The sequence below is a fragment of the Petaurus breviceps genome, unplaced genomic scaffold (assembly GCF_028583685.1).
Source record: "Petaurus breviceps papuanus isolate PSGF00001 unplaced genomic scaffold, PetGlider_PUasm1.0 139, whole genome shotgun sequence".
Lineage (NCBI taxonomy): Eukaryota > Metazoa > Chordata > Mammalia > Diprotodontia > Petauridae > Petaurus > Petaurus breviceps.
The window spans coordinates 19,571,196-19,595,885 of record NW_027185697.1 but is presented as its reverse complement, the minus strand read 5'-3'; positions in this window follow the sequence as shown (position 1 = coordinate 19,595,885).

The window sequence follows — 24,690 nt, the reverse complement described above, 5'->3', positions numbered from 1 at the left end:
TTTCTCTCTCTCTCTCTCTCTCTCTCTCTCTCTCTCTCTCTCTCTCTCTCTGTATGTATATATATATATTTTTTTTTCCTCCATCTCTCTCTCCACCCAGCATTGGACTACTAAATGGCATAGGGATGAATGGGAAAAAATATAGTTCTCCTAACGAACTGTGTTCTTAGAGGTGTTTCAAATCTGGGGTTTCTGAGGTTTTTATATACAAGAATTTGCTTATCCATTGTAATAAGATATAGAGCAAATCAGATTAGTAATAGTAGAGCACAAAAGAAAATGATTGTTTCTAAAGAAGGGGGATGGTATTTTTGAAACCATACCATGTGGTAGAAATTCCAGTTATACAATTAGTATTATTTTTTTCTTATTTATCATATTTTCATCTTTTTTCATAGCCTTTAAATAGAAATGTTATTTCTATTTCATGCTATCAGCATGATTATTGTTATTTTTTTTCAACATCATAAGATCATAGAATCATTGTCATTACAATTCTGAATGTGCTTGCTAGTGGTTTCTTTCATTCCCAAGTACTTATAATTCCTTGGTATTGCAGTACCTTAGAAGAAAAAAAAATCCTATGCTATAAATAGATATTGTGTCTCTATCTCCTTTTTTTTTTGCCTGTTTTGTCTGACCTGTCGTTCATCCTGCAGTCCCGGACAGCCTCAACTCTCAGCAGTGCAGCTGAGATCATTTCTCCTTTGTAGAGACAAGAAAGATGAAGAAAAAAGAATTGAAAGTCACCTTTGTACACCCACATGCATGTATGTGTGTGTATATATGTGTGTAAACACAGAGATATTGCTATTTGTATGTATGTATGTATACCAACTATTGATGCCAGTCTTCAGTTGCTTTGTTCTATTTTACTGTGTCCTCCCCCCTTCTGCTTCCCCCCACTATATTTTGGAAACAAGATTCACTAAAAACAAGCTTCTTTTCTAAGACATACATATTTCTCTGCAGTACTGTCAACAAGCACAAATAAATGGTGGAGCTCCTGACTAAACAAACTGCATCTTTAGAGAGATTATACAAAAGCATATGATCATAGATATATATGGAAGAGACTTTAGAGATCATTCAGCACAACCCCTAAAATTGACAACTGAAGAAACTGAGGCACAGAAAGATTTACTTGACTTACCCAATGATACACAGGTAGTTATGTTGGGAGGTTAATCCAAGTCCTCCAGTGCCAAATCCAGCTCATTCTTTTCAATGTAATTCCTCATATCTTAGCTGAAGGTCTCTCAAATACTTATTTTGTCTTTCTCTTCTTACATTGTTAGTAGCAAAGAGAGAAAATCTGTTTGGAAAAAATTTTTGAGCCTGGTGCGTGTGTCTGCTCCTGGCCCCAATGTTAATAGGAGCTAAGCTACTCTGCCTTTTAAGTCTAACTCGGGGATTTGGTCAGGGGTTAGGGTATGCCTGGCCAGAAGAAAAATGGTCTAGGAGTATGGGTACTATAGTTTCTATGGATTGCTCACAGGCTGAGCTATAGTGTGTGTGTGTGTGTGTGTGTGTGTGTGTGTGTGTATGAAATGTCAATCATGGCAGCATGATTGAGGACAGCTGCTATGAATGGATTTAAGTGTCTAATCACATAGTATCATGAATTCTCTACTTATTCAGAACTAAACTAAACCTTGTTCAATAATGCGTAACATTCATAGCATCATCCTTAAGAAAAATATATCATCTAATATACATACATATATACACATACATGATGCACACACTCAGTATGTCATATGGTACATAACATGTATCATTGTGTTCAGTAACATTTCCCAGAATATTTGTTTACACAAGAAGGGCGTCCCAGGTCAGGGTCTTCCCTAGCACTACATGTCATCCTTAAGGGTAGCAGAAAATCCAAACACCGTCCACCCCTAGGTCACAATAAGTCACAATCTCCTCAATCAATACATTGTGTCCAAGCAAAATCCTCTCTCATCTTGACTCCAAGCTGACCTCCAAGCACCACGGCTCTTCTTCTGTGGACTGATGACTCCCAACTCTCTCCTAGATTCACACATAGGCAGTTCTTCTCTCCTGCCCCATATCTTAGCTCATGGAACTGGTCCACTCAAGGTTCCTGACTGACAACAGGCTCCTGGGGCCCCTGCCCACTGCTTCTGTTTCTAGGAAAATGAAGTGAAGCTTATCAAGGTTCCAGCAATATCTACACACATTACCAAAACCATCATCTCAATTCTCTTTAATAGCTCTTAAAAGGGGTTTTAGATAAGCCTCCTCCCCATGGACAGATCTCAATTCATACATAAAGATGAAGAGATGGGGATACTTTCTAAGAAATTAACACAAATCAATAGACAAGGTTTCTGTGTCAGAGAAATTAACCCAGATCAACAGACAGGATGCCAACATCATGAACATTCTTTCTGTTAGGCCTTCCCACAAGCAAGTTTCCCTAGCCTCCTCATGCTGGCTTCTCTCTCTCATTTCTGCTCCTTTAGCTGTTCTGTCCTTTGCCTCCAAGAAATACAATATATTGTGTTTCCAATCAAAGACTCTTGATTTGCTTCAATCAACATTTCTTGATGAAATCAAAAACTTGTGATTCAATCAGAGAGAAGACTTAATCAAAGGAATTTGATGGCCTAAAACTTAATCCAGAAAAAAAAAATTACTTTGCTTACAGTTACAGTGTGCATGCATGCTCATGTGTGTGTGTGTCTGTGTGTGCATGTGTGTGTTTGTTCAAGACAATGCATTCCCTATCCAGAGAATTCTGGGATCTATATCTCGAGGTGTTAGGGATCGCTGGCCTGCCATACATTCTCTGACAAGGTTACCTCATTCTTCTTCACCATCATTATTTGGTTCCTACCATTTTCATTGGTTTGGAGAAATAAAAGCTTCTGGGTCAAGTCACAATCTTGCTAGCTTATCATATTAAATTTCATATTAAATGATACTCAAGATTTAGGTATTGCCTTATGATTTGCAAAGTAATTTACATATGTTGTATCAATTGATATCCAAAACGTACTTTTGCAGTAAATGTCATTGTTGTACTGATTTTTCAATGAATAAACTAATGATGAGCAATTGTCATTTTCAAGATCACAGTAGCAGTAAGCAAGTCAGGATTCAAATCCAGGTCTTCTTTACTACAAGATTAGAATTTTAACCATTGAAGGCAGAGCCAAGATGGTGGAGTAAAAGAACGAACTTGCTTGAGCTCTCATTCCAATCACCTTCAATTACTGTAAAAACATTACTCTAAACAAATTTTAGAGCTAAAGAACCCACAAAGTGAAAGAGAACCAAATGTCCCACTGAAGGTAGCCAGGGAGGCCCACATGAAAGGTTTATTACATGGGCTAGGAGGAGAGTACAGTCCCATATGAAGTGATCCATCCCATACCCCCAGCCTAGACCTGCCAGAGAAGACTTCAGGAGAGTGAATCACTGGCAGTTGTGCCGGTTTCTAGACTTCTCAACCCATAAAAATCAAAGAGAAAGAAAAAATGTCATCGGGGAAACACTGTTAACCCTGGGTGACAGAAGAGTGTGGTCCAGCCCTGTCCCCAGAGTGGCAGAGGGGGTGGCAGCTTCAACTACTGATGCAGGCAACTGCTTTCAAAGCTCTAGTACCACACATCATGGGGGGACCAATTGACAATCCAGAGGGTAATCATAGACCTCACTTTTCAGGCACTGAGGCAGGATTCTCTTACAATGCCCTATTTGATTCTGGGTGGCAGAATTGGGTAGCAGTCCGGAAATGAGGAGTGCTAGTGTGGTAGAGCTTGTTGAGACTGTGGTGAAGCAATCCTCCTAACAGTTCTGAGGCAGGTGCCCAGAAGAAGTTCTCACAACAGCTATGCAAAAGCAAAGAAAATTGGGACACGGCAATCTCCACTGTGGAAGCAGAGTTCTACCATGCAAAGAGCTCAAAAGTCAAGTAAATTGTCTGGCAAGATGAGCAAACAGAGGAAGCAAAATCAAACCAAAGAAATGTTGTTGGTGACAGAAAAGAAGAAAACATGGAACCAGAAGAAAACAACAAAGTCAAAACTCCTGCATCAAAAGCCCCCAAGAAAAAATATGAATTGGGTGAAGGCCATGGAGGTCCTCAGGAAGTATTTTGAAAAACAAGTGAGAAAAGTGGAGGAGAAACTGAGAAGAGAAATGAGAATGAAGCAAGAAATTAGTGGAAAACAAGTCAACAGCCTGAGTGAAGAAAATAACATCTTAGAAAATAGACTAACTCAAATGGCAAAAGAAGCCCCAAAAGCCAATTGGGAGAGGAATGCCTTAAAAAGTTGAATTTCCCAGATGGAAAGGAATTTCAAAAAGTCACTGAAGAAAATAATTCCTTTAAAATTAGATTGGAGCAATTGGAAGCTAATGATTTTATGAGAAATCAACCCAGAAACACCTGGCCATGTAACCTTGAGCAAGTTACTTAACCCTGATTGCTTTAAAAAAAAAGAAAGAAAGAAATCAAGATATTATAAATCAGATCCAAACAAATGAAAAAAAAATTAGAAGGCAATGTGAAATATCTCATTAGAAAAACCACTGATATGGAAAAATAGATCCAGGAGAGAGAATTTAAAAATTATTGTACTACTGCAAAATCATGATCAAAAAAAGATCATACAAATCATATTTCAAGAAATTCTCAAGGGAAATTGCATTGATATTCTAGAACCATAGGGCAAAATAGAATTTGAAAAATTTTACCATTTGTCTCTTGAAAAAGGATTCCCAAAAGAAAACTCCTAAGAATATTATTGTCAAATTTCAAAGTTCAAGAGTCATGAAGGAAATATTACAAGCAGTCAGGAAGAAATAATATGAGTATTGTGGAAACACAACCAGAATAACACAAAATCTAGCTGTTTCTACTTTAATGGATTGAAAGTCTTGGGATATTATATTCTGGAAGTCAAAGGAGCTATGATTAAAACCAAGGATCATCTACCCAGCAAAACTCAGTATAATGCTGTTATGGGAATGGGAATCTTAAGATCTTCCCTGCCCCTTGGACCTTTGATAGGCTTAAGTGACTCTGAGAACATTCCCTGTTTTGAAAATATACTTTCCCCCTAATAGGCTGAATGTGGTCACTTGGAGCCTGTGGCAGGAGGCTTGTTTTTCAGGAATGCACATACCTTGTTACTTTGTGATCGAGGAATGGGTCAAGAGGGTTGTGACATTCTCTGAGCCAGGAGAAGGCTATATATACCCTGATATGAGGTTTTGCTTTGGGGCTCACTTTGGGAAGAGTTGTGTGATTTGATCAGATGAGAATCTGGGAAGGCATTGAGCCCCCCAGCTTTGAAAACCCACTTGTTGCTTCCCTCACTGGTAACTGACTAGGTATGGAAGTAATGGTCAGACTGCTGGAAGCCTGTCTGCTGCTCTTTTTCTCTGTCTGTATTTTTTGTCTGCTTGTAACCTCTCTTTGCATTCTCTGAAGTTTGGGGTGTTGACCTTTTCACTCTGAACTAGGTAAATGACATATGTTTGATTAAGGCATGATTGTTCATCCATTTTAAGTTGCTTTCCTTTAGAAAAGCAGATCTAGGAACCTGTGGTTGCAGCTATCCTGGGTATGCTAGGGTGCTTGCTGCTACAAATACTTCACAGGAAATATGGACATTCAATGAAATAGGTGACTTTCAAGCATTTTAATAAAGAACAGAGCTGAACTGAAAATTTGACTTTCAAATACAGGAAGCTAGAGAAGCATGAAAAGGTAAACAGACAAACCATAAGGAACTTATTAAAGTTGAACTATTTACATTCCTATGTGGAAAGACGATATTTGAAACTCATGAGATTTTTCTCATCATGAGGATAGTTGAAGGGGATAGATAGAGAGATAGATGCATATGTATGTATATATGTATATATATACACATATATGTGTATATGTATGTGCATGTATAAATAGAGGTCACAGGGTGAGTTGAATGTGTAGGAATGATATCAAAAAATAAAATTAAGAGCTGAGAAAGGAATATATTGTGAGAAGTAGAGGGGGAAAGATAGAATGATGTTGATTATTTCAAATAATGGAGGCAGGAGAAGACTGTTACATTGGAAAGGAATAGCAGGAAGGTAAAAAGTAATGAGTCAACCATACTCTCATTGGATTTAGCTGGAGGAGGGAATAACATGCACAATCATTTGGTTCTCATACCCTACAGCAAAGTAGAGGGGAAAGGGCATGAGTGGGGGAATCATAGAAAGGAAGGCAAATTGGGGGAGATGGTTGCTAAAAGCAAAGGATTTTGAAAAGGGACAGGGTCAAAGAAGAAAACATAACAAATGGAGGGCAGGATAGGATGGAGAGAAATATGGTTAGTCTTTCACAATATGACTACTATGGAAACATCTTGTATAAATACATATGTATAACCTATATTGAATGCTTTGTTTTCCCAGTGGGGGTGGTTGAGGTGGCAAGAAGGGAGAGAATATGGAACTCAAAGTTTAAAAACAAATGTTAAAAAATATTTGTTTGTGGGGCGGCTAGGTGGCACAGTGAAAAGAGCACTGGCCCTGGAGTCAAGAGCACCTGAGTTGAAATCTGGTCTCAGACACTAAACACACACACACACACACACACACACACACACACACACACAAACCAAGCCATGTGACCTTGGACAAGTCACATAACTCCATACTGCCCTCTAAAAAGCAAAAAAAAAAAAGTTTGTTTGTTTGTCTTGCATGGTACCAGAAAATAAGAAATACAGGCAATGAGGTATAGAAATCCATCTTTCCCTACCATAAAGTAAGAGGGAGGAGTTAGGAGAACATAAGAGACAGCAGATTGGGGGAATGGATATTCAGTTTGCTTTCTATCTTGCTGTTGGGGGTAGAGGAGAGATTGCAAGAAATTTCTAACTCAAAATCTAGTGGAAATGAATGTTCAAAACTAAAAATAAATTTTAAAAGAAAGAAAAAAGATTTCTAATCATTATGCCATGATGTTAATCAAAATAGAAGCTGAACTCTCTGTTTCCAAGAGGTATACTTTACCTTCCAGGAAAACTTACACATAATTGAAACATCTCATCATCTTACAGTATGTGACACACTTTGCTAGTAAAACCTTATCAATACTATCTTTCCCCACTGAGAGAATGATGGAGAAACACCATTTTAAGGAAAAGGAGCCGAACTCCTTTCTGCTCAGACATCTCCTTTCCATCTCAGATGTACCTTCATTGGATTTGTTTGGTTTTTCATCATGCCTTTGTATCAAGCACCTCTTCTTGCAACTCATTTATTCAGCTTTCTGTAGTATTTTGTTTTGTTGTGTTTTTTTTTTCTTCCATTACATTGCAAGCTCTTTGAGGGCAGAAACTATTTTGGAAATTTTTGTATTTGTACATGCAGTGTTTTGCATCATGACTGATACATAATAGGTAATTAATAAATGCTTATTAATTAAAAAAAAGAAGTTCTAACCATACAGAATACATTTGAGAACCATATTATTCCCATCCACCCATATATACATGCATCATTGTAATGACAAACAAAGTAATACTTTGGTGCTTTTTTCAGCTATTCAAGTCACTTTGAGTCTTGCCTTTCTGTCAATAGCTTTGGAAACTGTATGCATTGTCTTCCCTTAATAGGCCTAAGGGATTTTGGAGATATTCCCTATTCTTAATAGGTCTAAGCTCATTACATGAAGACCACAGTGGGAGGAGCTTGCTGATAGAGAAGAACAGGAAGGGTGGAAGAAAAAGGGTGAAACAAGAAGGATTAGAGCAGAGAAAAATTCATGCAGGAGCTGGCACCAAGCAGAACTAAAAGGGAGAATGTTTGTGATTTTGTCACTCTTCCTGTCTGTTTCTGTCTATATTTATGTTACTTTGTCAGAACAAAGCATTCTGTCTGTTGAAAGAGGATTTTACTGCTGGTACAGAAGGCCTGAAAGAGGACTTTACTGCTGTTTATAGAAGTCCTCAGACTTTACTGTTGATGTGTGTTGTATTTCTCAGACAAAAGCCTTGTCTGTGAATTTGTGTTACTTTGCCAGACAGAAATTGCATTGAGATGACAGTGTCAGCAATGGGTGCAAATGTTGTTGTATCTCTGTTAAGCTTAGTGTGTTTAAATATTGTTGTAGCTCTATTAAGTTTTGTCCTCCTCAAAACAGAAACTGTGAAAGGCTTGGAGTGAAAAGGGACCTGTGGGCTGAGATAGAACCAGAACAAAGAGCTACATATGTGTTAAATCCAGGAAAAATTAGCAATGAAGCCAGGCAAGAACTTCAAGTAGTGCCTATGTGTGCATCCAGGCAAGAGCTGGGAAGAGTCAGGCTGTGGAGGAGGAACCCGGGGATTTGGAAATCAGCCTTGAGTTAAGATGAAAGGAGATTTTACTTGGGTACTCTGTCTTGACTGATGAGATTGTGACTTACTGTGACCTAGCAGTGGTTGGTGTTGGTACATTATGCTATGGCTTAAGTGTGATTGACTTATGGATAATTACCCCTTTAAAGATGTTTGTCTTAAGGATGATTGGAAGCTGGCCTTCAGTCCAGATAAAAGAAGATTTTACTTGGGTACTCTATATTGACTGATGAGATTGTGGCTTTCTGAATGATATGTTTTGTTAAGACTATGTGGCCAACTTAATAATAAATTGGTATGTCATGTTTTCGGAATGTTATACTTTAGTTTCTTGAATGTTTTGCTTTAGTTTATTGGTGAATAAATATATAATTCACTATACTATGTGACTAGATCCTTAAAATTATTCACAGCAGCAGTCCTTGGGAGAGCTGCTCATACTTGACTTTTTCTTCTATTAAAAAAAATTCTTGTTATTTGTATCCCCAATACTTTGCAAAATGCCATATATATGAATATGTGTGTGTGTGTGTATCTGTTCAGTCATTTTCAGTCATGCCTGACCCTTTATGACTCTATTTGGGGTTTTCTTCACAAAGATATTTGAGTGGTTTGTCATTTCCTTGTTTCCTCCTCCAGCTAATTTTACAGATGTGGAAACTGAAGCAAACAGGATTAAGGGACTAACCTAATGTCCCATAGCTGGTAAGAGTCTCAGGCCAGGTTTGAACTCAGGAACATGAGTTTTCCTCACACTTAGCCCAGCACTCTTTTCCCTGTACCACCTAACTACCCACCTTTACGTAGTAGGCCATTAATTTTCATTGAATTTAATTATCTTTCTGTTATCATGTCTTCTTTATATTGTATTTTCTATTTAATCTGTCATTGTTAATATCTGTCTGCTCATCTTAATAATGTACTTCCTTTCTATTTGAGGAACTCTCAGTTTTATTTCTTTCTATACAATTTCCTCAGAAGTTCCTCAGACAATTGTTTTGTTTTGTTTTTTCATAGAGTAAAGGCCTCATCATAAAATGGGATGAGCTAGATTTTGAATAAGAGAACCTGAATTCAAACCGTAGCTCTGCAATTAATAGCTGTGTGACCATTGATAATTGACTTCAACTCTTGGGTCCCCTATTTCCTCATCTCTTAAATGGAGGATGGTAATATGGCTTAATTTCTCTTTCAGTACTACTTCTATCGTACTATTATAGGTGGTCTTACTTTCATTATCACCAAAAGGATAGAGCTAAATTGGACTGAATCATCTCTTAAACTTCCTTTAAAGTATAAATTGGTAATTTGTTAAGCCTATCATCTTGTGAGATAGCAATTGTTCTGATTAAGTTTCTCTAGAAAAGCATAGGGGATTAGAGAGAACAAACAGTATAGATCATCTCCTCCTTCCCCCTGATCCCAGGAATGGAGAACTAAACCCATGATAGTTCTCTCTGAGCATTTCAAAAGCTAATTGGAAGTTGGATTACACTTGCTTTGTTTAGACTCACAAAGTAAAACCAGAAGAGAAGGAAAAAGGTCACAGGATAGAAAATATGGTCCTATTCTAGAGAAGACAAAGGCCCTAAAATTAAATCCATCAGTGGTTGAAAGAATGTCCCTTGGGAGGCAGTGAGTTCTCTCTCCCTGGAAGGCCTCTAGCAAAGGTTGGAAGATATTAAATATGTTTTAGTGAGGATTCTTCGGAACATGGATTGGACTAAATTGTCGCTATAGTACCTTCCAAATCCCAAATTCCTTAACTCTGATTCTGCAACTTTACATTTCACTCGCGTTTAAAGACAATAGAAACATATTAGCACCACCTGCTGCCTTCAGTTTCCAGTGATTGGTGCTCTCCCTATCAAAACCAACATGTTTTTTTTTTTTTACTTTGTTGTTGTTTTGGTCTTGTAAGCTCTCCTAGGATAGGGATTGTTTCCTACTCTAGCTCTATATCTCAAATGCCTAAGGGAGCCTGCTACATAGTATGCATTTAATATTTACTGAATAGAATATAAACCCCTTCTAGACAACTACCATTTTGCTTTAATCTTTCATTTCCCAAGATAAAGACTTTGGCACATAGTGGATACTCAGCAAATTATTATGGAGCAGACTGGGAGGTTTTTAAAATTAGATAAGATTTTACTTTTATTTTCTTCATGGCTTTGTGCAGCGACTGACAAAAATCAAGCACCTAATAAATGCTTGGGGAATGATCCAGTTATTGAAGCAAATGCAGAAGTCACCTGTATTATCCCTTTGTTACATACAAAGAAACTGACGATCTAAGAGGTGATGTGGCTTCTCCATAGACCTTCAGGTCATGATTTGCAGAATTGGGATTTCAATATAGGTACTTCAACTCAAAATTTAGGGTTCTGTTTATATCACTCTTGTTGGCTTTGATATTTTGCATATGAAAAGCAGTAGAAAGTGCCTTTGAATCGATGATGCCTCACTAAAAAAAAAAGACACAAAATAAGCGGTTGATTGGTGCTGTCTTGGAGAAGTGAAATTTTGCACTTGAGATGGTGGGTTTCTGAGAAAAAAAAAGAGAAAGAAATCCCTCTCTTTTGCTGACTTTTCTGCTGCCTTTGAAGGAGATTGTTGGGAGAGTGTAAGTTCTCCAAGGAAACAAAGAATACTTAATGCTTTCTTTGTTGATGCTAAAAAACAAAATGGGTATGTTGAAATATTATTGGAAGAGATGCCTCTTCTCCCTGCCTCCCATTCATTTCTCCCTCTCCCCTTTTTTTAACATTGAAAAGAAAGAAAGGTCTATAAAAAGATATAATTTTGCTAAGAAACACAAGTAAAATCAAAGTCAAAAGTTTTCTGTTCAGGAGATGCTCATAGGAATAACCCAGGAAACATGGGCACTGCTTCTGGGGAGGTCAGAGAGATCACAGCACTCACCCTGTCAAACAAAGAAGTTAATTGCAGGCTTCTATGTTCCCTTGTATCTAGGTCAGAAGAATCTTCCTCTCTGTGCCCTGGTCTTATAATAGTCCTGGGACTGATGTACTAGAGTTTAATTTTCAGTATTGAATGTCTGTCCATAAATTGCTCCAATGGGAACATTTAAAATCCAGCATCTATAACTTTTGATTAGGGAAGAAGTACTATTAAATTTGAGACCTTGATTCAAGTAGAGTAAGGGTTCCTTGCATCAAAAAGGGAAAGAAACTTTAAGGACACGTAGTCCAAATTCCTCATTGTGCAGATGGAGAAATGGTGGTTCAGAGAGGTTATATATTATGTCCGGATTTACATAGGTATTATATATCGAAGTTTTGAACCCATGTAGTCCTGACTCCCAGTCCACTACACTATCCAATATAGCACACTGTTTGTCCAACCCTTTCTCCATTGTGGTCAACTACCTTAATTTCTGGGTGTCTCTTTTTTTTCTTATCTATAAAATTGTGATAACATTTACATCACTGACCTGAAGGTGAGAGAATAAAATAAGGTATTTATGTAAAGCTTTTTGATAATTTCAAAATAGTCTATAATTATGAATTGTTATCATCATTATTAGGTCTAGATCCCTTAATTCAATTATTTATGTACATTTTGGAATCAAAACTCATCTGTAAGTCAGTGTTATAAGGAAGGATTGGTGCACATACAGAGTGCCTGGGTTGATGTTAACCAATGTGGAGACACTGAGGAGCTTGCTTCCATAAAAGCTGTGAGGAAATGCAACAGAAGAGCCTTGAAGAGACTATACAGAATGTGAAGACATTATATGATTGTTGTTGTCTCATAACCACAGATTTTGAAATTTCTTTTTTGATCATTTGTAGAGTTCAAACTCCTGATGCCTTTAAAAAGTCCTGAGTCAGGAATTAGGCTTCACTTAGACTTGGGATCAACCCCATATCTGTACACAATGCTGCTCATGCAGGTCTTTTGAATGGACCACTTTTGGTATCTTCTGTGAGAAAATACTATTAAAGGAAGAGTTTCGGGATCTTTACCCTGTAGTCTGGGCCTAAGAAGTGGGACTTACTTCCCAAATACTATGGTTGTTCTTGTCCATTTCACCTAAAAAGAATAGAGCCCCTAATCTTGAGCTTCATAAACCAGGATTATATCCCAGAATTCCAGAGTCTCATTAGAGACTGTCAGTGTGGCCTTCCATATCCAGCGAAGCAGCAGCTGAGACTAGACCTCACCCAGAACAATGGCACCTTTGTAGGTAAACTTGTAGGTAAACTAGAAACTGATCTAAGTTTGGGCCAAATAATTCTAGCACCTGAGATGTTTTAGGAGATAATACAGCCCAAAATACTGTGGAAAATGTTTATACCTGGTTCTTGTAATGTCTTCCAACCAAATATCCTTTCCCAAAAGCTATGTAAGATTAAGTGATTAAATGGAAGTAAGGCACTAATCACTAGCACCTGAGAAGGCAGGGAAACATAGCCAGTGGAGACTTGGGCAAATATCACAAGATAAAGAGACATCCTAGAATCTTGAAGGGCAGATATAATCTTTCTAGCTAAGAGAGACATGAAAAAAGTGTATTTCCTATAAAGTTTTTAAAGTTGCCTAGGTGACATGAAACACTGGGTTTCTTCTCTATGAACATCCAGACAGTTTGAATCAAAAGCAGGAATATACAATTCCTCAAGAAACAAGGACTCCAAGACTATTTTCTTATCAACTACTCTATGATAAACTTATTTGCTAGTTTTATAATATTTTTTGTCTAGACTTAAGATTTTATTAGTGTAGGAAACTGCCAGTCGTGAAATTCCATCCACAAAAGAAATTCTGTATTTTATCTGTAATTCATAGCCTTAGAGAATCACCTTCATCATTGAGTGGTTGTATAGTTTTCTCTAGGTCATATCAGTCTTATATGTTTGGCAAGGCCTTGGCTTCATTTCAGACCTTCTTAATTAATAGCTAGGCTCTACTCCTTATGGCATTCTAATTCTCCCTTGCTGTTTTTGCTGTTGTTGATGTTGGGGGCTGGGGGGAGTGGAAGCATTGTGATACTGTATATTAGAATGAGTAGTGAATTTGGAAAGGGAAAATGTTTTCAAATGTCAGCTTTGTTGTTCACCCACTATGTGATTTTGTTCAAGTTTCTCTATATTTCTGTATCTCATTTACTTCATCAATAAAACAAGAAGAGTCATTTTAATAGCCTTAAAATCCCTTTGGAAAACAAAATTTAGGAAATCCTTAGGTAGTTTGGATATAACCCTATCAAGTCTGTGGGGGCCAAATTTATTTTCAATAGAAAATTATTCTAGACTTGATGCATTTTTTCTGCCTTCCCAACTGTTAAGATTAAGAGAAGTACATATCTGTAATTACATTCTGGAATTGTGGAAAGTAGGGATTACACTTTTTATTTTAATTAAATTATTCATTTTTAATTTTCAACAATCAGCTCCATAAGTTTTAAATTTTATCCCTCTCCCTCTCCCATCTCTCCCTAAGAGGGTTTATAATATGATATGGGCTCTCTATAGATATTCCTCTTAAACACATTTGCACATTAGTCATATTGCATAGAAGTATTATTATGAATGGGAAAAACCATGAGAAAGAAAAAAAGAGGAAAAAGTCTGCTTCATTATGTAGTCCTACCCCGTAGTTCTTTCTCTGGATGTGACTAGCATTTTCCACCATGTATCCTTTGGAATTGTTTTAGGTCCTTGAATTGCTGAGAAGGTTGACATCTAGCAAAATCAATCCTCACATATGGTGCCTTACTGTGTATAATGTTCTCCTGGTTCTGCTCCCCTCACTCAGCATCAGTTCATATGTCTTTAGAAGTTTTTCTGAAGTCTTCCTGTTCATCACTTCTTATAGAAAAATAATATTAGATTATTCATATGCCACAACTTATTTAGCCATGCCCCAATTGATGGACATAACCACAATTTCCAGTTCTTCATCACCACAAAAAGAGCTGCTATAAATATTTTCCGATATACAGGTCATTTCCCCATTTTTATGATCCCTTTGGGATATAACCCTAGAAGTGGAATTGCTGGGTCAAAGAATATGAACATTATTATAGCCCTTTGAAAACAGTTACAAATTGCTCTCTAGAATTCTTGGATCAGCTCATACCTCCACCAACACTGAATTAGTATTCCAATATTCCCACATCCTCTCCAACATTAATCTTTTTTTTCTGTTTTGCTATGTTAGCCAATCTGATAGGTGCGATGTGTTACCTCAGAATTGTTTTGAGTTGTATATTACTACAGGTAAGCTTAACTTATTTCTCTGAAACCTCCCTGCTCAAAAATTTGACCATTTCTCAATTGGACAATGACTTGTATTCTTATAAATTTGTCTCAGTTCTCTATATATTTTAGAACTGAAACTTTTATCAGAGACACTAGTTATAAAAATTCTTTCCCAGTTTTCTTCTTCCCTCATAATCCTGGTTGTATTGGCTTTGTTTGTGCACAATCTTTTCAATTTAATGTAATCAACATTTTCCATTAGGTATTTCATAATGTTCTCTGTCTCTTGTTTGGTCATAAAAACTTCTGTCCTCCATAAATGTGAGAGATAAAGTATTCCTTGTTCCCCTAAGTTGCTCATAGTATCAGGTTTTATGCCTAGATCATGTACCAATTAGGAGTTTATTCTGGTATATGATATCAGAGGTTGGCTTATATCCATTTTCTGCATAATATTTTCCAGTTTTCCCAGCAGCTTTTGTACAACAGTGAGTTCTCATCCAAGAAGCTAAGGTCTTCAGATTTAACAAATATTAGACTGCTATAATCATTTACTATTGTGTCTTGTGTAACTAACCTATTTCACTGATCTAACCTTCTATTTCTTAGCCAGTACCAAATGGTTTAACTGATTTCTTTTTTATAATACAGTTTAAGATCTGTTATGGCTAGGTCTTTCCTAGTATTACTTTTCATTAATTCTCTTGATATTCTGAACCATTTGTTCTTCCAGATGCATTGTGATATTTTTTTTACTAAAGTTGCAAGATATAAAATAAACCCACATGAATCATCTGCATTTCTATATATCACTAACAAAGTCCAATGGCAAGAGATATAAGAGAAATTCCATTTAAAGTTACTGTTGATATTATAAAATATTTGGGAGTCTACCTGCCAAAACAAACCAAGGGACTATTTGAAAACAATTACAGAACACTTTGCATACAAATAAAGTCAGATAAAAATAACTGAAAAAAATCAGTTGCTCATGGGTAAGCTGAAATAATATAAGAATGACAATTCTACCTAACAATTTTCTTGTTCAGTGACATACAAATCAAACTTGCAAAAAAATTATTCTCCAAGGCCATAAAAAGGAGGCTGCTGCCACTGGGAGTGGGCTTCATGATGATTTGTGATACTTACCCTCCTTTAAAAGGTAAACTAGCAAGTATGGTTGCAATCATTGATTACCTAGGCCTCATCAAAAATTCATGATAGCTTTATTGAAATGCCAAGTGACATGGTCACAAACCATACCTGTACATTAAATGAAATTAAGTGAAGCACAGTATTGAGAAACAGATGAAACATTTCATTCTTCTGGCATTGAAAGTTTTGGACTTTTCTTAGAACTACAGACTTGTGGATGCACACCCTTGATTGAATTCTTTTGTTTTGTACATGTAGGAGTACTGAGAATTCAAGAATATGATGAGGAAAACATGATATCAAGAAGAAATCAATAACAGACAAATCTACAGCTATGAAAGTTGGGAAAACAACTTCCTGTCTTTCACCTTGTAGACATAATTCTCGATTAAAATACATTTACTGGGGGGTGGCTAAGTGGCACAGTGAATTACAGAACAGGCCCTGGAGTCAGGAGGACCTAAACTCAAATCCAACCTCAGACACTTAACACTTACTAGCCATGAGAACTTGGGCAAGTCACTTAATCCCAATTGCCCTGCCTTCCCCCTCCAAAAATGAATAAACAAATAAATAAGTACTGTAAAAATAAATTTACCCATTAAGAAATAATGATATATGGATGAAATGTAATAAATAGTACTGGGTTAAAGGAAATGATGAATGAGAGTTTAGAGAAAGACAGCAAGATCTATATGAACTGATGAACTGTGAAGGAAGCAGAAGTTGAGAAGAAAATAATATACACAATAACTAGAGAAGCATAGCTAAAATTAATATAAAAAGGTAAATACTGATTAATTACAAAAGTTAATATTGTTTCTACAGAAATAAAAGGAAGAAATGAAACTCTAGAGTTTTCTCAGAGAGGTGGAGGACTATGTATATAAGATTGTTGCATATATAATCACATAAATATACTGTTAGGTTGTTTCAGTTAATTTTTTTTTTGCAAAAATGTGTTTGTTAGAGGAAAGCATAATATTTAGAAATAATTGATACGTATAAGTAGAAGCCATTGATAAGTCTTTAATTTAATAATGTATACCTTTTCAAACATTCATGAATTTTTATTAATTTCTATAGGATCATTAGAAAACATTATGAACAACATGCATCTCTGGTCACAACATAAAACAAATATGAGTAGACGACTTACCAAACATCAGAGAATATTATGAAGAAAACAGTTGTTTGCTTGTTTGCCTTTCCAACTAGATCGTATCCTAATCCATTGACAATTGTTTTATATATACAATCATTTAAATATTTTATCATCTGTTAAAATATAGACTACTAATTCATTGTTGGTGGAATTGTGAACTGATCCAACCATTTTGCAGACCAATCTGGATTTATGCCCAAAGAGTTATTAAACTACCTATACCCTTTGACCCAATAATAACACTAGTTGGTCTATTTCTGAAAATAATTAGGGAAAAAAGGAAAAGAACCTATATATTCTAAGATTTGCATAGTACAGAATTACATATATATGTGTGTGTGTGTGCGTGTGCGCGCATGTGTTTGTGTGTACCTATTTGTGGATAATGGCAGCCATATCTAGGGTAGGGGGAGGGAAGCAAACAGAAATTTACATGATAATTTTATTGCATATTTGAAAGAAATAGCTAGTTGTGCATAGTAGGTTGGCAGTTTCTCATGAAATCATATTTTTACTGTCCAAAATGTAATGAAAATGCTTGTTTTATTCCATAAATTAAAAAGTAAGCTACTTGAGGACAATTATTGTTTTTCCCCTTTCTTTGAATCTGTGGTACTTACTGAGAGTAGTGCCCTAAATTCAGAAATTGCTTAATAAACGTTTAGTGAGTATTGATTAACAAGAGTCTTTGCTGAATGGAAGGATCCTACATTCAGATTCATTTCTGGATGAGAATCAGAACCATCTGTTTCTAGATGTTCAGCATGGCTAAGGTTGTCTTTGTGGAAAGAGGAAATATATTTAAAAAGAAAGAAAAAAAAGAACCTGTCTGAGCAGGTGACCTGTTGACAATGAAGAAATGTATTGGAAATGCCCCTCGTATTCTGTGCCTAACTGAACTACAGGCAAAAAGGATGCTGAGAGGCTAGCTGGCTCAGTAGTACATGTTGCTGCAGCAGCAGCCATTATATACCTTTTGTCTTTTCTCACAAGCATCTATCTCACAGGTCTAGCTGCAGTCACTGACTAACGTGGAAAGAAAAGCCCCCTGGACCTAGATCTTTACAGGAGATCACTGGAGGGAAAGATACTGATAGATGTATTTTAAAAAATCAATGTAAGAAAAAGAAAACATCGTATGCAGCATATGACATAGTATCTCATTCAGTCCTCTTCCTTGTTCTCTTTTGCATACAAAATATTTTGTTTTGATGATTAATTTCAGGATAAAAAGGTAAAAAATTAAAAAGGAAAAGTTGTGACAAAATATCAATGTAATAATAATAAAAAAAACACTTTTATGAGGCAATCACTGTTTTAACAGGCATGATGTGACCATTACTCATGATCATTCAGATTTGGGACAGTGTTTATTTCCAATCATTTAATAATTGCAAATATTTCCTGCAGAATATGAAGCTCCTTTATATATAATCACTTTAATGTAGAGTTCTTTCAGCAACAGATTTTTTAAGTTCTTTCTTTTTGCCAGCAACTATTCTAGCCACTTAGAACATAGAGAAAAAAAAGTCCCTGTTTATATTTATATTATTTTAATTATGTGTTTCACTTGACTTTTATATTAATTTTGAAATCTGTTCTTTTTTTGTGTTCCCTTCCAGCACTCTTTCTCTTTTTGAAAAGTAAAAGTGTTTCAATAAGCAGCTTTTTTTTCTTTTTTCTTAGGGGATGTTTATTATTAGTCCCATTCTCTCATATCACCACCCAAACTGGGGCTTAAAAAAGAGGCAGCCATCCTATTCAATACTATAATTTTATATACTGAAGAAAAAGTCCAGAGAGATTAGCTAATTTCCCAAGGTGTTACTTATAGAAAGTGGTAGAAGTAGCATATCAAAAAAAAAGACTTTATTTTTCCTTGTAGGTCATCACCTCTATGCCTCCCATGCATATTATAATAGGTTGTATATTGTAAGTACTTACAAATTAGCTAAAATAATGAATAAATGCATTAATTTATCCATTAGTATCTGGAATAGAGACTGAGTGAAAGCTTTCATCTGCATCAAGGAAGGAAAATGAATGAATTCTTGAGTTATAGTTCTAATTACACTGTATTGGCAAGGTTAATGACTTTAAGTAAGAGGTGCTTAAAAAGGCATCAATCAGTGAAAATGAGTTTGAATTTCTATGCATTCTTTCCTTCCTTAACATTTTACATGAAAAAATGGGAGGGGTAAACCCACACACATGCACACACAGAGAGATATGCATCTGTTCCACTCTTCAATCATTTACTTCCTATTGTGGAAGTTAGCCCAAGTTGTCATTTAAGTGTGAAACAGGTCAAAATTCTATCCAACCATATGATTTTAATTTTTTAATCTTCCTAAAATATTAAGTTATTACTCAATGGGAGAGCTGCTACAGAAAGAACACAACAATTTCAATATCTTAAATCTCTCCGAATTCAGATTTCATGGAGGATGCATGACAATTAGACTAAGATTAGAGCTGAAAAATGTGGAGAAAATAAAAGACCACAGAAAAGAAGAAATTACAAGGATAAAATAAAACATGGTATATGTCACTTTTCAAAGTCTTCTTTCCATATTCATGGACATTTAGTTAAAAAGCAACATAATATATTTTATGAGGTAGTCTCGGATAGTGGATAAAAAGCTGGCCCAATAGGCACGAAGATATGGGTTCAAGTCCCATAAATCAGAGGTGTCAAACACATATTCCTAAGACTTCATAGGGTACCCTACACTCCTTAATGTGGCCTACACCAGATTAAAATGTAATTTGAAGATATTTGGCAAAATAAACAAAATACATTAAAATATAAATAACATTACATTTCAAAGTTAAGAAAATATTCTGCTTCCAGGGATCCTTGTAAACTGATTAGTGGCCTCTGTTCCTATTTCAATTTGATACTACTACTGTAAATGGCATGGTATATTTATGAGACTTTGGGGAAGTCACATAATCTCTTATTGACCCAGGCAACTCTATGATTCTGAGTTCCACAATTTCTTATACAGATATGTTTTGTATACATTCCTTAGCTCAAATCAATCCAATAAGTCACCAAGCATTTATCCGCTGCCAAAGATATGATGCAAATATTAGCATATCATAATTATTGATAGAACTTTTATAGGTATGCTAACCTGGGAAAAACATGGTGGAATTCTCCATGTATTTAAAGGAGTGTCATTATGGCATTGTGATGAAACTTATTCTCTTATACCACAGAAAGTAGACCTAAGTGCAAAGAAAAGAAGTTGAAGTGAAACAAATTTATATTTCAGAGGGGAAAAACAAAACAAAACAAAATAAGACACAACAAAAAAAATTCTAAATTATTAAAGCTACCCAAAATGGAATTAGAATGCTTTAGAGTATGTACTTAGAGCTTTAAAACAATCATCGACATACTTTAGTTCAAGTGCTTCTTTTTAATATGAGTAAATGTAGAATCAGACAAGTTCATTGACTAACTCAGGGTCATTTAGTAATTAAGAAACTCTCAGAGGCAGGTTTGGAACCCCTGTTTCTAAAAACAAATATATAGTTCTTTCCTGGGATTTTTTTTCTATTTCTTCTATGCTTTCTACCTTCATATTCTGATCATTTTCCATGGGATATATGATCTTCTAAATACAGATAATTTTCAGACACCTTCCTAAGTTGTAGTTCAGTTGATGAGTGGCATTTAAAACAGGAATCCCAATATGAATCCCAAATCAATATGTTCAAATGAGACATCTTTATTCTTTCCCCTATATGTTCCCATTTTCCAAGTATTCCTATTACTTTTGGAGGTAATGGAATTTTCTGAGGTTGTGGGTTCAACTTTTGTGAGGTGATAGCCTTAGTGGAGCCAGGACCCTAGGCACAATCGAGGTTAAAAAGAGTACTTGTGGTCCCTTACAAACTATTACACAGTGCAAGAGAGTATTAAACATCCTCTCCCTAAATCATGCCACCTTAGAAGGACCAAAAACTTACAGGTCCTCATAGTTACCTCTGAAAACAGCTGTACAAAAAAACAAACAAACACACAAAAACAATAAAACTTGGGACATTGTCCCCTCTACTTGGGAAGCAGAGCCCCACATTCACATATGGTTAAAAGTCAAAAAATAGACTGGAAAGTGTGCAAACAACACAATATACACACACAAATCTGGCTTTAGGAAGTCAGTATGATGACAAGGAAGATCAAACACACAATCAGAAGAAGAACATGAGGTCAAAATCTGGGCATTCAAAGCACCACCAATTCAGCGATATGCTAGTTTTCCTTCTAACGATTAAAATCCCTGAGCTCTTCCAGGACTCAGTTCCAATTCCATCTCCTTTAAGGGGTTTTACAGCTAACACTCACTTTCAGGTTTGTCTTCTGTTTGCTCAGGACAAATCTTACACACGTCCACTTATTTACATGTTTTTTCTCCACTTCTCTGAAAACTCCTTGAGTATGGGGGCTTATTTTTCTGCTTCTCTTTATATTTCTAATACTTATTGCAGGTTAAGTGAAGTCAACTTACCATTTCTAAGCATGTACTACTATATGCCAGACACTTTAGTAAATACTAGGAATGCAAATAGGAGGAGGGGAAGGCAATCGCTATTCTCAAGTAACTTAAGTGTTTATAGATTTTTTATATTTTTATTTAAAGTTTTGAGTTCAAAATTGTATTTTTCCCCTTCCCCGACATGTTAAGCAATACGTTATAGATAGGTTATGTAAAACATTTCCATATTTACCATTTTGTATAAGAAGACTCAAAGTTTTAAAAAAAAATGTTAAATTTATTTTCACATGTAACTGGAAAATAAGATCTATAGGCAATGGGGTATACGAATCCATCATGCCCTACAAGAAAGTAAGAGGGAAGGGGGTAAGGGAAGGATAGGGGCAGATAAAACAAAGGACAGATTAGGGGAAGAAGTAGTCAATATGCTTGCCCTCTTGGCAAAAGGGCAGAGGAGAGATGGGGAACAATGTGGAACACAAAATTTTTTGGAAATGAATGTTGAAAACTAAAAATAGATAAGTTCTGGGGGGAAAATACATGACTAAAAAAAGAAAGAAAGGAAGTGAAAAACATCATGCTTCAGTCTATATTCAATCAATATCCATTCTTTCTCTGGAAGTGAATAGTCTGCTTCATCACTAGTCCTTCAGGATTGTTTTGGATCAGGTTATGTCTTAATGGCCATAGAAAACACACGTCAAGAAAATGAAAAGTGAGACACAGTTAAGGAATGGAGAAAGAGACCTGTTAATTCAAGAGTGAAGTTACACAGAATAACATGACTGAACTGGGACCTTTCTTACAGTAAAAGTTTCCTTTATAAACTGATGGATGGCAGAAAAAAAAACAGCAGGAACAGAGTCATTGAAGATGAGAAGTCTCTCTGTTAAATGGTGGTTGCTACACATTTATTTATTTATTTATTCATTCATTCATTCATTCATTCATTCATTTATTTATTTATTTATCTATCTATTTATTCATTCATTCATTCATTCATTTATTTGTTTGTTTGTTTGTTTGTTTATTTATTTATTTATTTGCCTGCCCATCTTTGTTTTTTTCATGGGCCTGTAGGCTCTAAGTATTTTCTAGCTCTGGTCCGGAACAGAACAAGTTCTATGAATGGACAGAACTCCAGGGTGACTGGAGTGCCAGGCTTCTAGTCCAGCCCTTTTGCTTCCTTGGTGCCAGATAACTATCGTCACCACCATACCAGACCTTGCTAGAATAGTGCAGTGCTTAGAACACAATATGAGCTTAATGAATCCTGGATAATTGATTAAATGATTGTACTTTGCTCTATAGAGTTCTTCAAAAGTAGGGTGGATATAGGTTTTCCAGGGTCTACCTAGATTTTAGAAAGAGTACCAAAGATGAGAAAAATGGTGACAATAGTTTCTTCACTGTAAACCAAACTGCAGGAGAAAATAGCAAGTGTATGCAGGGAAGCTTTCTTGTCCTTCCTGGACCCATGGGAAAGAGCACGGCCAAATGACACAATTAATTTTCCTATGCCTGTTATTGATGATGCACATGAATGATTTAGTTTGCTTATAGCCCGCACAGAGAGATTTCAAGATTGTTATTCTGTAATAGAGGGAAAATGAATAGCATCAAAATAAATGGAATTGAACAGAGTGGATTGACTGGGGTTTATTAATTCCCCAGTCTTGAGGGGAAGGGGGGAGGATCCTTATAAATGGTGTATGGTTGTGTTGTGTGTGATAAAGGTAACACATTGTTATTGCTTCAGTAAAACAATTTGTTCTTGAACTTCCTCTTCTCAAAAAATAAATCATTCATGGTCTCTTTTCATCAGCAAAAAAGTAGGCTAGATGACAACTTGTCTGAAATATAGTAGAGGAGATTCTTGTTCAAACATAGTTTAGAATTGATGATCTTTCCTTCCTTCCAAATTTTAAATCCTGATTGCATGATATTGAATGAAATAAGTTATCCTTTTTTATAAAAAGATGTTTTCTTAGCCATTACATGAATTACTTAATTCAAATAAATAATTCAATTTGACAAACATTCATTAAGAATCTATTAAATGTCAAATACTGTGCAAGAATAGAGAATATACCAAGATTAAAAATATAAGCAGTCCCTACATTTGATGAATTTCCATTCACCAAAATATGCCCTTATTCAGCACTAATCTAGAATAGGCAGAATTCATACCTCTGACTTAGGAAACCATACCCAATTTCTGTCTGTCTGTCTCTCTATCTCTCTCTGTCTCTCTCTCTCCCTCTCTCTTTCTCTCTCCTCTAACTTTTATTCTGTCTCTATGATATGTTTTTCATTTCTCAAGCTTAACTCCTACTTCTTCCTTGCATTGGAAGAGAAGTAACCTCTCCAACTTCCTTAAAGTTTGAAGAAATTGTAAAAATGTACTCCTAGTTCCTTTATTACTGCTTTTATTAAATTAGACCTCACTGGCATGCTTGACACAAGAGGGCATCTTTAGAAGGTCTACTTATTAGGAAAAGTATCAGTTTCAAGATGATGAAATTGTTTATTTTCCAAACTAGATCATAAGAAGTCATGGACATTTTAATGAATTGCATGATTTTATTACATTAAAAATAGAAAAAGCATATATTTAATAAAATAATTTATTACTTGAAATGCAAAACTCAAAATTTTGCTGATAACATTGACATGGAAAAGATGAAAATATTTGTGACCACATATTCCTAAAAGTTTCTCAGTGTTTATTTTTTTTAATGTCAAACAATTCTTGGTTCATTATTTAGTGTAGAATATATTTATTTTAAAATTCACCTCTTTTAAATTTATTTTTCTAATGAATAAATAATATATTTTTGTCTGTGAACATGATTCTTACATGGGTAATGGGGTTGAGGAGGGCAGGGAAAAAGTTTTGACTATAAACAGTATAAACAGAGAATATACCTGCTGAAAGCAATCTTTCTAAAAGATGTGACTAACTGGAAAATAATAGTAATTGACCTATGCATGGCATTTTAATTACTTTTATATGTATCATCTCATCTGAATTTTCATTATTCGGTCATTCAGTAGTTTACAATTCCTAGTGACTTCATGAAACACGTAGAATGTCAGGCCCTTCTATACTCTGCTTTCTCTGGAAGTTTCACCAAGTTCATGTTCAATGTTTCCATGACACTATCTTTTCACCTTGTCTTGTGCCATACCTTCCTTTTGCCTTCAATAATTTTCCAACATAAGGGTATTTTCCAGTCTTGTCTTATTCTTATGTGACC